Source organism: Bubalus kerabau, chromosome 10, assembly GCF_029407905.1.
Source record: "Bubalus kerabau isolate K-KA32 ecotype Philippines breed swamp buffalo chromosome 10, PCC_UOA_SB_1v2, whole genome shotgun sequence".
Classification (NCBI taxonomy): domain Eukaryota; kingdom Metazoa; phylum Chordata; class Mammalia; order Artiodactyla; family Bovidae; genus Bubalus; species Bubalus kerabau.
This window is the reverse complement of record NC_073633.1, coordinates 4800966-4817319: the sequence shown is the minus strand read 5'-3', so window position 1 is coordinate 4817319 and position 16354 is coordinate 4800966. Positions and strand designations below refer to the sequence as shown.

General features: G+C 47.0%; 1 protein-coding gene across 1 annotated transcript in view; it reads left to right on the top strand.

Moving 5' to 3' along the window:
- The first annotated feature begins 1270 nt into the window (after positions 1-1270).
- LOC129620380 (liprin-alpha-1-like) overlaps positions 1271-16354 on the top strand; it is a 45229-nt gene continuing 30145 nt past the window's right edge. Inside the window, exon 1 of the transcript XR_008698499.1 lies at positions 1271-1461. The gene's annotated coding sequence lies outside the window, so the exon portion shown is untranslated. The remainder of the gene's footprint in view (positions 1462-16354) is intronic.

Sequence of the window (16354 nt, the reverse complement as noted above, 5' to 3'; positions counted from 1 at the left end):
GAGCCCATAGGAGGAAAATATAATGGAAAAGCAGGCTATGGGTATATCTCTACACTGCTGGACCCAGGGACCCAAGTCCCAGTCCACCAACATCATTTTGCGAATACAAACACCAAGAGGAAGAAACACAGAGCTTGCCTGAGGAAGTCTCAGCTAGACTTAATATTGGGGTTGCTGAGCATGGTTATATGCTCACTATGGACTCAGCCCCTCCTCCGTGCTCACATCCTCTGTCCTCACAGAAACATAAACGGTTCACTACAGAGAACCTTCTGAGGGTATCTGTGTACACTAGAAACTGGCAATGGTGAAATGTGAAGAGAAGACACAGAAATGGAAACATGCCTCTGGGGTGCTGTACAAATTTCCAAAGATCTGAAGTTCTTGATGCTTGGCATTTTTAAAAAAGCTCCTTAATGTGTAAATGCAGAAAGGACATTTCCAGGAGAAAGGACAGAGGAATCGTCCCATTGGAACAATTTGGTATCCATGTGGGAAAGTAAGTTGGAGACACATACTAAGAACCAAAAATTGAAGGAAAAACTACAAAATTTCGAACAATTTTTGATGAGGGAATATCTTTTCTTTAAATTGAGGTATTGTTGATTTACAATAATTTGTTTGTTTAAAGTGTACAGCAAAGTGATTCAGTTATTCAGCCTCTCAGGTGCTTCCTTGGACAAAATTGATTCCCTTTGGGAGGCCCCTGGGCCATGCCCTCTACTCAGAACAGCTAAGAATCCTGAATAGGCAAAGCAGCATGTGGTGGTGCTCCTGGGGGTGGGGGGAGGGGGGGCGTTTAGACTGAATAAATTATTCTAACATGATACAAGAAACAAGCCCACAGGTTAAGAGAGGATCTCCAAACCTACCTTCAAACAGGAGGTCTTTCTCCCTTGAATGTGGGTGCATGAAACAGCACTTGGGAAGGGAAGAGGTGTGTCATGAATATTTTGTCTGCAGAGGACAAACCGGTGTGCAGAGAGGACGTGCAGGCACGTCCCAGGACACTGAGCACAGGGACACAGTGACTGGACTCTCAGCCCTGCTCTGGGGCATCACACTGTCTCCACCCCTGACACAGGGTGAGCAGTTCACACGTGTCCTGGAGAGTATGGTCACATGACCTGGACCTAGCCAATAGGTGTGTTCCATCCTCTCTGGCCACCGTGATTGGCTCAGGATTGGGGCAGTGACCAATCGGGACCCAGGGCCGGGCCTCACGCTGGAATCAAGGGAAGAGGAACTCTGGTTCTGCCCCGAAGGGGTGGGGCCGGGCGAGGTCAGGCTACAGTACTGGGAGGGGCGTGAGGACAGCCTGGGGCAGTTGGTGGCCTCCCCATGCCCGTTAGGGCAGAGCTGCCGGCTTGAGGAGGACGCTGCTGAGCCCAGGGATTGAGAGCGCTGGTTCCTGCTGTGGTCCCGGAGCTCCACCTGAGACAGGAGGGAAGCCGTCTGCCCGTGAGTCCTCGCCTGCTTGTCTGTCAGCTTGTTTGAACTACACTGGGTTTTCTGTCCAGCTGGCTAAGTGGAGACCCTGGAAATGCACCTGTGTGGGTTTTGGCTGGCTTCAGGAAAGAAATGCCAGATGACACTGGGAGACTCCAGTTTAATCTGGATTCAGGTCATATCTCTTGAAAGTGAAGTGAAAGTCCGTCAGTCATGTCCAACTCTTGGCGACTGCATGGGCTATACAGTCCATGGAATTCTCCAGGCCAGAATACTGGAGTGGGTAGCCTTTCCCTTCTCCAGGGAATCTTCCCAGTCCAGGGATTCAACCCAGGTTTCCTGCATTGCACGCAGATTCTTTAACAGCTGAGCCACAAGAGAAGCCCAAGAATACTGGAGTGGGTAGCCTGTCCCTTCTGCAGCGGACCGGGATTTGCAACCCAGGAATGAAACCGGGGTCTCCTGCATGGCAGGAAGATTCTTTACCAGCTGGGCTCTCAGGGAAGCCCAGTATCTCTTAAGGCCAGCTATTAATTGTAGGATTGCCCTAATTAGTCTTCATGGGATTAAGGCAGCAACCTGCTAAGGCAGGAATCAATGTCCTTTTTCTAGAGGACAAACCTGGGGCTCAAAGAAGAGGGTAACACAGTTACAGCAAGGAAGTGTGTACCTAGACAAACCCCCCAGATCCTGCTGTTAGAACTCAGGGAAGCCATATGGTATGGCTTGTCCATGTGACAGGGGCTAAGGCACCCAGCCCATACTGGATACTGTGGGGACCTGACTTGGTAACTGCCTTCTGGCAGCTCTGAGACTCACAAAAGCAATTTGCACTGAAGAGAGGAGGGACACGTCCCTCCATCCACCCTACCACACCCTCTGGGTACTCCCACACCCTGCCCCCTTTCTCTTGTTTTGTGAGGGAATAAGCATCATGCTCATGTGACCACATTAGCTGTCCACTGTTCACGAGCTACCAACTGGAGCTGCTACAGGAGAGGTCAAGAGCCTTTGCCCCCGAATACCTCTCTCTTCTTTGCACTGTGGGGGCCCTCCCCCACACCTGCACACCAGAGGCCTTTTCTGAGACATGCAGGGACCCTCCTTCAGTTTGCAACAGGTTGCATGCATCACTGTCCTTTCAATGCCTCCTTTGAAACTCAGCTCCTGAGCTCCTTTGTCTGCATTGCGGCCCACCTGGCTGCCACAGGAGAGACAGAGCTGACAATGAATCCAAAGCTCAGATTGGACAGGCGAGAATCTGTGTATAAAGGACCTGGTTAATCACGCTGTAGAGGATGTAGTGGGCTCCAGGGGTCCATAACTAGGGCTTGGGCCAAAGTGACTCCACAGCTGTTTTAATGCCTGGGGAGGGTCTGGCTATAGTGGGGGTGGGGTGAGTCTCCTGAGGTTCTGAAGGCCCACTGTGTGCAGATTCATGGCGCACAGAGAAGAGAAGGCAGAGTCCTTCCCTGGAGGTGGTCACAGCTCATGGATGAGCCAGACAGGCAGGCAGGCCATGATAGCACCTGAGCTGCTGTCATGAGTGAATGGTGTGGGGGCAGAGGAAGAGAACCAGGTCTGCTTGCTTATTGGAGCCCAGGGCAGGTTGTCACCAGACTAAACACTTACTATGGTGATGACCATCACTGCTGTCTGCAAAGGGTTTACATTGGTGTGTGTCTTCATCTGAGTGGTCAGGCCGTCTCTAAACTACACTGGCCATGGGCATTGCCTCTCTTTGGAACTTGACATGTTTCATCTCTTCCTTACTGAACATTCATTTCCAGGAGGGTTTTTGGGCCACAAGGATGTTGGGTTTTTCTCTAGCTTTGTCTCATGAGGAACGCTTTTCCTCTTGTTGCTATGGTTTGTTTTCCCAGCTCTCTTTCTTGGCTTACTTTGTGAATTTCTTTCTGCCAGAGGAAGAGCTCAGAATTTGCCTTCTGGCTGAGATGTGACACTTAAAACAGCAATGCCTACCTGGATATTATGACCACATTTGCTGAAAGGGCTTTGTTTTGCAGAAGACATCTTGAAAGTACCTACACTGTCCTTTCAGATACCCAAAGGCCATTTGAAATGAAATAAAAAACAAGAATTCTCAAGTTTAGTCTTACAATATGTGGGGGTCAGAAAAATCCCCTGGAGAAGGGAAATACTACCCACTCCAGTATTCTGGCCTAGAGAATTCCATGGAGTGTATAGTCCATGGGGTCACAAAGAATCAGACAAAATCTGATGACTGAACAACAACAACAAAGCTTCACCATTTGTCAAACAGAGATAACAACAGTATTTACATGACAGTGTGTATGTTCAGTGGCTCATTCGTGTCCAACTCTTTGCAGCCCTGTGGACTGTAGCCCCCAAGATCCTCTATCTGTGGAATTTTTCAGGCAAGGAAACTGAAATGCATTGCCATTTCCTCCTCCAGGGGATCTTCCCAACCCAGGAATTGAACCCAGGTCTCCTGCATCTCCTACATTGGCTGGCGGGTTCTTTTCTGCTGAGCCACCTGGGAAACAAGTCATTACACCACTGGGTTATCCTAAAGGCCTTGACTTAGAGTCTGGCACTTGGGAAATTCTCACTGGTGATGTGAATATTCAGCCATCTGTCATTATTGCTCATGTGATAATGGAATGGCCATGCTCACAAAGGAGAAAGAAGAGCCTTTCCAAGTCCAATTAAATCCTTTGCCACACATATCTTATACCTGTGGCGGATTCATTTTGATATTTGGCAAAACTAATACAATTATGTAAAGTTTAAAAATAAAATAAAATTAAAAAAAATAAATAAAACTTCTTGACTTTGAAATGAACATCAAACATAATGACCTTGGTTATGGCCACCAGGAAAGATGGAGTTGTACCAATAAGTGATGAGGATCCTTCTCCCAGTTCCAGCATGCATGCGTTGTTTCCCCGGCACCACCCAGCACTTCTCCAGTGGGCTCAGAGAGGCTGAATCACTCGCCAGAGACAACACAGCAGCAGACGGAGATTCTGACCCAGGTCACTGAAACCACGGCTCCCTCCTGTGCCCATCTGACCTGTCCCTTGAGGGCAACAGAAAGATCTGGGCTCCCCTGGCCTGAGCCCCGGGGCCTGCCTCCCCTCGTCTGTGCTGGGATGTGTCCATTCCCAAACAATGCGCTGTGTCCCCCAGCCCTGGGCCGTCATGTCCAGCTCCAGGCTCCCTGCAGGTGAGCCCCACGCCCACCAGCACACCTCCGAGCCCTGCCCATCTGGTCCCTGTGCTCAAGTGTCCTGATCCTAAGTGTGTTCTTGAGGCAGTCCCAGGACTGAGGTCCTGGAGCCCTGCTTCTTCGAAGCTTCCTGCACCAAGCCCAGTGAGGCTCTGCCCTGTGGCCTTATGACAAGTGTGGTGGGCTAAGTGGTGGCCCCGAAAGCCGTCCATCCTTCTGCAGCATGCAAAGGTGGCCTTATTCCGATGAAAGGTCTCGGCAGATGGAAGTAAGTTCCTGACCTCTGTATCAGATCACCTGGGATGCATGTGGACCCTAAATCCAATCACGGGTGTCCTTGGAAGAGAAGAGGGGGTGATCTGAGGCACAGAGCCACCCAGGGGAGGTTTGTGCAGATGGACGCAGAGGTCGGGGTGATGTGGCCACAAACCCAGGGAGGCCTGGGGTCCCCCAAGGGCTGGACCAGGCCAGAGGGACCCTCCACTGGAGCCTCTGGAGGAAGCTCAGCCCTGCCCACACCTTGATCACAGGTTTCTGACTCCAGAACTGGGAGAGAATGAATTTGTGTTAAAGCTGTGCAGTCTCTGGCCAGTGGCTGCAGCCGCCCCTGGACACTGAGAATGAACTTGCCAGCTCCAAGGTGAGAACAGTGGCAGGACCCACCCCACAGCTCCCCACCCCCACCCTGACACACAATCTTGTCATGAGTTTAAATGAGTTAATACGCACAGATGCCTGAATCAGGGACTGACACTTGGATCTCAGCCCCCTTCACTTCCTCTTCCTTGTCATCATCACCGTTATTGTTAGGGACCCTCATCCACTCGTTCAGTGGACACGCAGTGCTCCTGCACAGCCCCAATGTGGGCAGCAAGGCTGGCGAGCTGGGAGGCTCTGCACAGGACTCACCCTGCCTGCTCGGGCCTCATGGACAAGGCCCGTGCAGTGACATGGAGGCCTCGGGAGAGGCTGGATCCTCCGGTCATGGGAGGCATGGCAGCCTTAGCATCAGAGGTGGAGGGATGAGCCAGGTTCATCCAGGGGGGTGCAGCCCTTCACTCAAAGTGGGGGAAGAACCCCACGTGGCACCGGTGTCTGGGAGCCTCCCCTTGCCCTGGCAGGCTGCGGGCACAGCCATGGATGACCAGGAGTTTGCATCTCACTAGGGGCTGAGGTTGGCACTAAGTGAATCCTCAGTGAGGATGTTTTCTTAAAAACCATCCTAAGTGACTTCGGCTCCATTGCTTTTTATGAAAAACCTACAATGATCCCAAGAACTTTGTACACTCCAAGGGTGGTGACTGGACGTGGAGCCCAGCACAGACCCAAGTCAGTCCTGCTCTGAGTCCCACAGGCCAGGCACATCATCCCCCTTATGTGGCCTGGCTTTCTTCTGCCAGGACCCCAGAATGGTGGAAAGGCAAGTGTGGCCTTAAGCTGAGGGGCCCAGTGTGGGCTCCAAGCTCCTGGGGGTCCCCTTGGGACGTCTGGTGGACCTAGTTCCCACTGCCGTTGGGCACCTCTCTCTCAGGGAATGTCGTGTTTCTTTGCTTTCTGTTGTGATGGGGCACCTCAGTTATCTCGGGGCAATTGGGAAGTCTGCTGTTGTTACATGCTCCCACCTTAGATGGGGAAACATTATTGCTGCATTGACGCTGCTCACTTGATACTGGGCATCTGTTAAACACAAATGGCAAGGGGAACAGAGAAAAACAGAAAAAGAAAAGTGGAGACTTGCTGGGTTGCTTCAGGTCTCACCTGTGATTAAGAGTGTATACAGCCTGCACGTGAACCCGGGTTCCCACACCTGCCAGCTACCAGGTGCCAGGCCCTGATTTTAGACCCCCAGCTTCACTAAGGAGTCATTGACAGATACAGTTTGTGTGTATTTCAAGTCTACATTGTGATGACTTGATGCCCATAGATGTCATGGAATGATTGCCCAACATACGCATTGCCTCACACAGTTAATTCTGTGCATGTGTGTGTCTTTTATGTTGTTCTTATAATCCATGAACACAGTATAGATAGCTCTCCATTTTTTTAGATCTTCTTTAATTTATCTTAGAAGTCTATAGTTTGCTGTAACTCCTATGCATGTTTAATTAGATATCTTGATATTTTCAGTGCCATTATAAATTCCTAATAGATGTAGAATTGACTTTTCTATATTCACTTGCTAAATCCACTTATTTCAAATCATTCTAATTGTATTTTTTTATGTATACACAATTATGTCTGCAAATAAATCCTTTTTTCCCCCTTTGCAACTGTGATAACCCTTTTCTTTTTCTTGCCTTATTGTATGGACTAAGATCTCCAGTACAGAGTACAGTGGTGAACAGAAGTAGTGAGAATAGAAAGAGACAAGAATCCTTGTCTCTTTCCCATTATCAGAGGAAAAGCTTTCAGTATTTCACCATCAGATATGATATTAGCTTTTTAAAGATATTTTTATCAAAATATGTAAATTCTTCTCTGTTAGTTTATTAAGTTTTTTCTAAGTTATGAACTAAAATTATTACATTAAATTTTCTTAAGTTTATTTTCTGCAGATTTTGAAACAGGTGATTTTTCTTTTATGCGGTGATTTAACTTTTTAAAAATTTTGTGATTCTAAAACAACCCCAAACTGATCTCAATGTATTCTTCTGTTGGACTTTATTTGTTAGTGTTTTATTTAGGATTATTTCATCTATACTCAGAGTCTGTAATTTTACTTTTTTGTACTTCTTCCTTGTTGGTTTTAGTATCAAGGTTATGCTAGTCTTATAAAACAAGGTTGGAGAGTGTTCCTTCTTTACCCTGAGAGTTCCTGTAAGATTATTGTTTTCGTCCCTAGATTTTTGGAAGAATTGATTGGCAAAACCAGTTGGTTTCATTGTGGGGAGGCTTTTAATTTCAGATTTAATTTTTTCCATGCAAATAAAATTTTCTGATTTTGTATGTCTTCTTGGGTCTATTTAAGTAAAGCATTTCCCCCCTGCTAGGAATTTATTGAGGCCAGCAGAGTCTCCAATTAGTAAGTGAACTGTGGTTCATAATATCTTTCTTATCTGCAAGATGTGTTGTCTCCCCTTTTAAAAACCCTTGATACTGGTGATTTGTGCTTTGTCTCTTTTTCTTAATCAGTCTCTCTGGGGTTTATCAGTTTTATCGGTCCTTTCAAAGAGCCAACTTTTGGCTTTCTTTTAAAAAAATTTCACATTTGCTTTCTGTTTCCTTATTTTCTGCTCCTTTTTCCCCCATCTGCCTTGTGTTTCATTTGCTTTGCTTTTTCCCTGGTTTCTCAGGATAGAGGCTTAATTGATTTTAGCCTTCCTTCTTTTCCAGTATATGTGTTTAGGGCTTTAAGTTACCCTCTAAACACAGTTCGCTGTGTTCCACAAGTTTGAATCAGCCAGATTTTCATTATCTTTTATGGAAAAGTATTTTCTAATTTTCATTGTGTTTTTTAAAATTATTATTCATGAAATTCTTCAAGCATTATGTCATTTAACTTCCCAATGTTTGGGGAAGTTTTTCTAGTGACCCTTTTTTGACTTCTACCTTAATTCCATGAAAAGCCCCGTCTTAGTCTTTTTGGGCTACTAAATGCCATAGACTAGCTGATAAACAACAGAAAGTTGATTCTTGTAGTCCTGGAGGCTGGGGAGTCCCAAGATCACCTGCAGGTGCCACGTCTGCTGAGGCCTGTTTCCTGGTTCCTAGACTGCCTGCTGCTTCTCCCTGTGCTCGCAGCACGGGAGCCCATTCCCTCCTGACCTGACCCCTCCCAGAGTGCCTGCCTCCTAGGATTATCACCATGTGCAGAGTGAAGTTTGAAGGCACATAAACCATCAGCCCACTGCAATCCCTAAGTATACCCTGCACTATTTCAGTCCTTTGAAATAATTTGAGCTTTCCTAATGGCCCAATATATATTCTTTTTGTTATATGTTCCTTGGGCTCTTGAAAATAATATGTTATCAGTGGGAATGCAGTGTTCCGTGTGTATCAGTTAGATCAGGTTTGTCACTCATGTAATTCAGATTCGGGTAGCCACGTTGAGTAAAGCAGAAGTAGGTGAAATTACCTGTAATATATTTTATTTTAGCACACCCAAAATATTATCATTTCAGTGTGTAACCAGCATGATAAAACCTAAAGAAATAGTTAACGTTCTTTTTTTCATGCTAAGTCTTTAAAATCCAGTGTGTGTTTCATGATTGCAGCACATCTCATTGTAGAGCCAGCCGCATTTCAGGTACTTCATGGCTGCAGGTGACTACATACCAGGGGGCCCAGTTCCACGAGAGATGTGTCTTTAATGTCTCCCACTGGGATTATGAACTTGGCTGTTACTCCTTTTCTATTTCTGTCAGTTTTTATGTACTGATATTTTGAGTTTATGTTACTAGGTACATTCAAATTTAGAATCCTCATCTTCTTGCTAGACTGAACTTGTATCAGTATGAGATGCTCCTTTTTATTGCTAGTAATGCTTCTTTCTGTAGACACTATTTGACAGTGATAGTGCCACATCAGTTTTCTGTTCTTGTTTGCCTGGGTATCTTTTACTTTCACCTGTCTAAAAGACCTTCCATCTTAACATGTACCTCTGAATAGTGTATAGTTTTCATTGTAATTAGTTTGACACTTTATCTTTTAATGAGAGTATTTGCTGTGTTTATAATGTTGATATTTCAGTGTGTAGACACCATGTTGCTGTGTGTTTTCTGTTTGTCCCACCTAGTCTGTGTTCTTTTCTCTTGCCTTCTTTTAGAATTATGAAGTGTTTCTCTAGTTCTGTGCTCCTCTGTCAGGTTGTTGGGTGTACATTCACAGATACAGTGTGTGTTTTATATTCAAGTCTAACTTAGTACTTTTACTGCCTCCCTGACACGACTGTTTCCTCCTGTTACCTTTAAATTGTTAGATATATTTTTGGCGTTAACATCATTGTTTTGTAGAGTTAATATGTACTCTCACAGTTTCCTCACTGTTGGTCTTTACTTGTTTTTTATATTTCCATCAGAGACTACTTTTCTTTTTCCCAAAGCACTACCTTAGTATTTTTTCTTTTACTTCATGTCTGTGGGTGATGAGTTGTCTCATTTCCATTTGCCCTAAAAGTCTTTATTTTGCTTTCACTTTTGAAGAGTGTTTCTGTTGGGTATAGAATTCCGGGTTGGTGGTTATTTGCTTTTCAGCATTTTACAGATGCCAGTCCATTATCTTCTGACTTCCTTGTTCTTGAAAAGTCAGCTCTCAGTGTTGTTCTGCCATTAAAAGCCACACCTTTTTTCCTCTGAGCGCTCCAACATTTTCTTCTTGCCTTAGGCACCCCCAGAGCTGCTAAAACCAATGTGTGGTTTTCATTTTTGAGTCAATGGTCTAATTTTTGAACCAACTCTTGCCACTGTCCCTGTCAGTCAGTTCAGTCACTCAATGTCTGACCCGTTGTGACTCCATGGACTGAAGCACGCCAGGCTTCCTTGTCCATCACCAACTCCTGGAGCTTGCTCAAGCTCATGTCCATCGAGTTGGTGATGCCATCCAACCAGCTCATCCTCTGTTGTCCCCTTCTCCTCCAGCCTTCAGTCTTCCCCATCATCAGGCTCTTTTCCAATGAGTTACTTCTTCACCTCAGGTGGCCAAAGTATTGGAGCTTCAACATCAGTCTTTCCAATGAATATTCAGGACTGATTTGCATTAGGATTGACTGATTGGATCTCCTAGCAGTCCATGGACCCACTCCAGTGTTCTTGCCTGTAGAATCCCAGGGACGGGGGAGCCTGGTGGGCTGCTGTCTATGGAGTCACACAGAGTCGGACACAACTGAAGCAACTTAGCAGCAGCAGCAGTCCATGGGGCTCTCAAGAGTCTTATCCAACTCCACAGTTCAGAAGCATTGATTCTTCAGTGTTCAGCCTTCTTCATGGGCCAACTCTCACATCCATACATGACTACTGGAAAAACCATAGCTTTGACTAAATGAACTTTTGTTGGCAAAGTAATGTCTCTGCTTTTTAATATGCTGTCTAGGTTTGTCATAGCTTTCCTTCCAAGGAGAAAGCATCTTTTTAATTTCACCATCTGCAGTAATTTTGGAGCCCAAGAAAATAAAGTCTGTCACTGTTTCCATTGTTTCCCCATTTATTTGTCATGAAGTGATGGGGCCTCATGCCATGTTCTTAGTTTTTTGAATGTTGAGTTTTATGCCAGCTTTTTCACTCTCCTCTTTCACTTTCATTAAGAGGCTCTTTTAGTTTCAACCCCTGGAGGCATTTCTTATTCCCCTTTCTGTCTTTTCTCCACCATGAGGGTCCCCACTTATAGTTTTTAACAACGTAGTTTAACAAGGGGCTCCTTCAATATATTTTATATTTTTTCCTATATATATATATATATATATATAATATATATACACACACACACACACACACACACACACATATATATATATATATATTTTTTAACCAATCCATCCTTCAGTTCACTGATCTTCTCTTCAGCTACGTCCAATTTGATGTTAACCCCATAGACTGAGTTCTTAAATTCAGTCACTGTTATTGTAAAGTTCTAGAGTCAGTTTTGAGTCTCAGAAAATTTTCCTTTTGTCAAGTATATTTTTGAACAGGTGATGTTTGCATCTGATACCTGTAGCATACCTCTGATATGCTGATATACATCTGATACCTCTGGATCTGGTTCAGTTCTTTTTCTCTTGGTCCTGTTTGTTGTTACACCCTTTTTTGCTTTTTTGGTTGCATGTTGGACATTATGTTTGGAAAACCCTAGAGGTTTTGAGTGATGCTGCCTTCTCCAGAGTTTCCTCTGACACACACCTCCAGTGGGGATAGAGCTGTCTGTTCACTCAGGGCCTGAGAGACTTGAGGCTGGGGGTGGGGGTGGGGGTCCTTGTAAGCTCAGTTCTCAGCAGCCTTCACCCACCTACCCACCCCCCCCCCCGACCCCAGGGAGGAGCTTTTCAGCATCTTGGTCTGGAAGCCTGGGGTGCCTCCCAGGGCCCCCCTTTCTCGGCAGGTCCTGAAGCCCACCATCTGTCTCCTGAGCACCAAGAGGTGACTGATACTCAGCGCTCAGCCAGTTTGGGCAGAGTGTTGGGTACGTTTTCTGACATCTGGACTGACTCATCAGGCCTGCTCTCGAATTTTTGTCTTCCCAGCCCAAGGAACCCTCCAGAGCTGTGTTAGCCAGCCCCCTCTGCTTGGCTTTTTCCCTGCCTTTTCTTCACAGAGTCAACTTTGTTCAGATGCCCTGAAGGAAGGAGTGGCCCTCAGAGTCTCCAGCTCGCTCACTGGGCTTCCCTTTTGTTTGAAATCTTGGATTGTGGCTGCCTAAGGACGTCTTTTAAACTGTATTTAGCTTTTCTAGCTTTTGGTGGGCTGACCTACAAGCTGCTTGCGTCTGTCACTGGAAGTGGGAACGCCCTGGGTGTCTTCTGTCATCTGAAGCTACATGTAACAATCACAATAATTGTATCGATCAATTTTATTTGATACCGGAGAAAACAAGAACCAGGGGTCCTTGCTTGGTACCCATGGTTGTGTTTCTGTTCAGAATCCCCAGCTTGCCCGGGCTGTTTCAGTGCCACGTGAACTTGGGAAGGAAGTGGAGCAAGCGGCCCACGTGGCCTGGAGACAGAGAAGCTGGTCTGCCCTCTTCCCCTTCCCCTGCCCCTGACAGCCCAGGGCAGGCCTTGCGATGACGGGCTGCTGGTGGTGGAGGAGAAGGCTGAGGAGGGAGAGGTTACGTGACCTGTATTCTGTGACATGGTCACATGTGGGTTTTCTTTTTCAGTTTGAAAAAATGACTGCTTTTAGTCTTCCCTCCGGTTTCACTTTAAGGTTGAAAATGAAGATTTTATTCTTAAAGTTGAGCACAATGATTTTACAGTCTTTTGAAAGCAACAGTTGAGGTTTTAAAAAGACATCTCAGAGAACTCCAGTGGATAAAGCTAAAAAGAGAGAACGTGTTCAAGGTGAACTGCAGGCGGGACCCTGAACTGTACTCTGTCTCTCCCAGAGTCTGTAATTGCTGAGATGGGTGGATATAGGACCCCAAGCACCCTGGGGACCGAGGTCCTCAAGTGACGGCAGAGGTCCAGGCTGAGCCAGGAGCAGCGTGGCCTGTGCCCTGGTGAGTGGAGAGCCGTGAGGGTGGAAGTGGGGCCAGGAGAGGGGTAGGAGAGTCGGGGGGGGGGAGGGTTGGGCAGCACTTGGCGGGGTCTGGGAGGTGCTGGCTGTCGCAGCTCGAGGCAGGGACACCCCTGAACCTCCACTGTACAGCCCCCATGGGGCAGAGTCTTCTGGCAGCCCAGAGTCAAAGTTAAGAGGGTGAGTTCGCAGCAGGTTGAATGAACCCCTGTACCCACTGTGGGTTCATTTTAAGTGCCTGGAGCGAGGTTAGTTAAGCCCTTGCTGAGCTCTAGTGAGGGAGTCAGTCAGGGAGGACCGAGCTCAGGGTGAGAGTGAGGGGCAGCTAGCACGGTGAGTCCTCCTCAGCTGGGTGGGTTCTGGGGATGCCCTTGAGTTCAGGGGTGCCCTTTCAGTAGACTCACTGGAAGCTTGTTTGGAGGGTAGAGGGGGCAGAAGCCCACTTAGAAGACGTGCTCATTCCCAGGGGTGGTGGTTTCTGAAGCAGTTTATACTGGTCAGTTAGACTGTGACCCAGTACCTTGCAGGGTCATGTTTGACAGGGGGCTTGAGCTGTGGGCATGGCCTTCCTTCTCCCGCACCCCACACTCACCTGTCATCTTTTTGGCAGCCCCTCCCCCCCCCGCACCCTTGACCGTGGGCCTGAGCCCAGCCCCCTTGTTACCACGGAGCCCCTTGTGACTGAGTGGATTCTGGTTCCGGGCCCCTGGGAGACCTGCTGGAGGCAGAGCCTTCTTGCCATTTCTCCTTGAGACAGCAGTGCTGGTGGTCATAGTGTGAGAGCAGTGGTCATAGTGTGAGAGTGGTGGTTGTAGTGTGAGATCAGTGGTGATAGCTCGGGAGCCGAGGTATCCTATTGTGAAACAGCAGTTGCCCCTGAGTTGTGGGCTGCCCCCATCCGTGAGGATGGGTTGCAGAAGGGCCCGCCTGTGGGTGCTTTTTCAGTGCTGCAACCCCAAGGCAAAGGCCAAGACAAGAGAGACTTGGCCTCGACCTGAGTCCTGGAAGGAGAGTGGCTTGAGGTGAGAGCAGCTGGAGGCTGGGCCCGTTGGATTGACCCTCACCTGGCGAAGCATTGGGGTTATGTTTCATTTTGTTAGTATGGCTGTGGGCCCTGCCGGCCAGGGCGTTTTGGCCTTAGTGGGCAGGATAGACCCCAGCAGGTTTACCTTGTAAGAGGTTGTGCAGGTGCTGCGTAGAGGATGGGCAGGGGCCCCATAAGAAGGGAAACACTGACTGGAGGAGTCACTGGGGCACGTGGGTTGAGCTATAGACTCAGTCCTTGAAGCAGAAAGGCTAAGCCCCTTAACGTCTCCCTTCTTCCAAAGAAAGGATATACTGGCTGGAGGAGTCTCTGGGGCATGAGGATTGAGCTAGAGAGTCAGTCCTTGAAGTAGAAAGGCTAAGCCCGTTAATGTCTCCCATCTTACAAAGCACAGACCAGTGTGTCCAGTATTTTAATGATGGGTACCTACTGCTTACATGTATAACATACACCCTGATAGCTTCACATGTTTACTACATGCCTCTTACAAGTGCTGGGCACTGTTCTGGGTGCTGAACACTCAGTATGTAGTAGGGGATACGTAGCCCAGGATTTTTTTATTTCTGCAAAGAAAAATAGAAGAACGAAAGACTCCGTGTGGTTCAGTTTGAGCAAGTTCACCATGTGGATGGCCCCACATGCATGCAAATTGTGGTAAAATACATATTACATAAATTTAACATTTTAACCAGTTGAATGACTGGGTGACTTCAGTGCAGTCAGGCTAACAGATGGCCTTGGGGTGCCATCAGCCTTTTTCTAAGAGGAACACTCCAAAGCCTGGTGGCCTTGTAGACCTTACCTTTTTTCTTCACTCTCCCCAGTGGTTCTAGGTCACTTGTCTCTGTGTCGTTTAAGAATCTCTTTATCCACTTTGTTAGGTTTATGTTTTGGAAAGCTTCTCAGACGTTCCTGGGTCTTGAGAAGGCAGGCTTGGATTCTTGGTTCTCCCCTGCTGCATGCCTGCCAGATCAAGGTGGAGGCTGAAGGCTGGTCTGAGTTGTGGTGGTCTGTGTGGTCTTGGGGTCAGTGGACCCCCTCTTCTCTGGAGGGGCAAGGAGATCCTTTGTGTGGAGCCTGGAGAGACTTGACAGGGTCAGTCTTCACAGTCTTGCTCTCTTTTTAATTTATGTTTGCATTTAGTTTCTCATTTAACTGTTTTTAGGAGTTTCCAACTCCTACTGAAGAACTAAAAATATTCAGGGAGCAGCTTCTTAAAAGAGAAGAAGAAATCTCTGAGCTGAAAGTGGAAAGAAACAACACTAGGGTCAGTAGGGGGATTCTCATGTGTTGACATTTGCCCCACGGGGTCACTGCTGGACTCTGCGTTGTTGTCCTTAAACTTTGATTTTCAAGTCATTTTTCACATCTTCCCACTGAGTAGACCAGGGTGGATCAGTTTGGGGTTCTCATACCTTGCTTCAAATTTATGATGATAGCTAATGTAATTTTAGTACATTTGAGGGGGGAGTTCTTTTAACTTACATTTTTGCCCACGCTACACTTTGTGTGGGATCTTAGTTCCCCGACCAGGGATTAAAATCCATGACCCCTGCAGAAGTGTGGAGTCTTAACTACTGGGCCACTGGGGAAGTCCACTCTAACTTTAGTCTGAACTGGCGGGATTCTGATGTGCCTTAGCATGTTTTCGGCTATAGTGTGAGACTGAGAGGAGTTATTGGTCCTGAATTCATGTCTGAGGTTGAAGATGCTCCTTTGGCCCTGCCCTTCAGCAGCTGCTGGAGCACCTGGAGTGCCTGGTTTCCCGGTAGGTGTCGTGCCTCTGGATGATGGCGGGCAAGCAGCAGGCGCAGTCCCCAGCCGGCATGACCAGTGAGATGGAGGTGCTCAGGGCGCTGAAATTGCTGTTTGAGCACCACAAGGCCCTGGACGAGAAGGTACCAGCCACCCAGCCATCTTGGATTTGTACACTTGCTGCCTTGTTAGGTGGATGATGCACATATTTATGTAACTAGTTGACTTTTGAGCTTCTTGAATTCTTATATATACATTTTTTCTGTAAGAAGTCAGAGTTTTATGTGGTTAAAAAGTATTGCCTGCATACATGCTCAGTCATGTCCGAATCTTTGCGACCCTGTGGACTGTAGCCTACCGCGCTCCTCTCTTCATGGGGCTTCCCAGGCAAGAATACTGGAATGGGTGGTCATCTTCTACTCCAGGGGATCTTCCTGACTCAGGGGTCGAACCTGCCCTCTTGCATTGGCAGGCGGATTCTTTACCACTGAGCCACCTGGGAAGCCCCCAGTTAAAAAGTATTAGTTGGCATAAATGTCTCAAGATTTATTATATTCTGTATATCAACTTGCAGTTAAAAACTGGGCAATAGAATTAATTTAGGATAACATTTTGTTCTCTCAAACTTAGAATTTAAAGCTGTTAACAAGCAGATTTTCTTGACGTTAAGATCAATGAGAGACATTAAAGGTATTCTGTTGCAGTATCCATGTGTTAGGGTGAGTATAC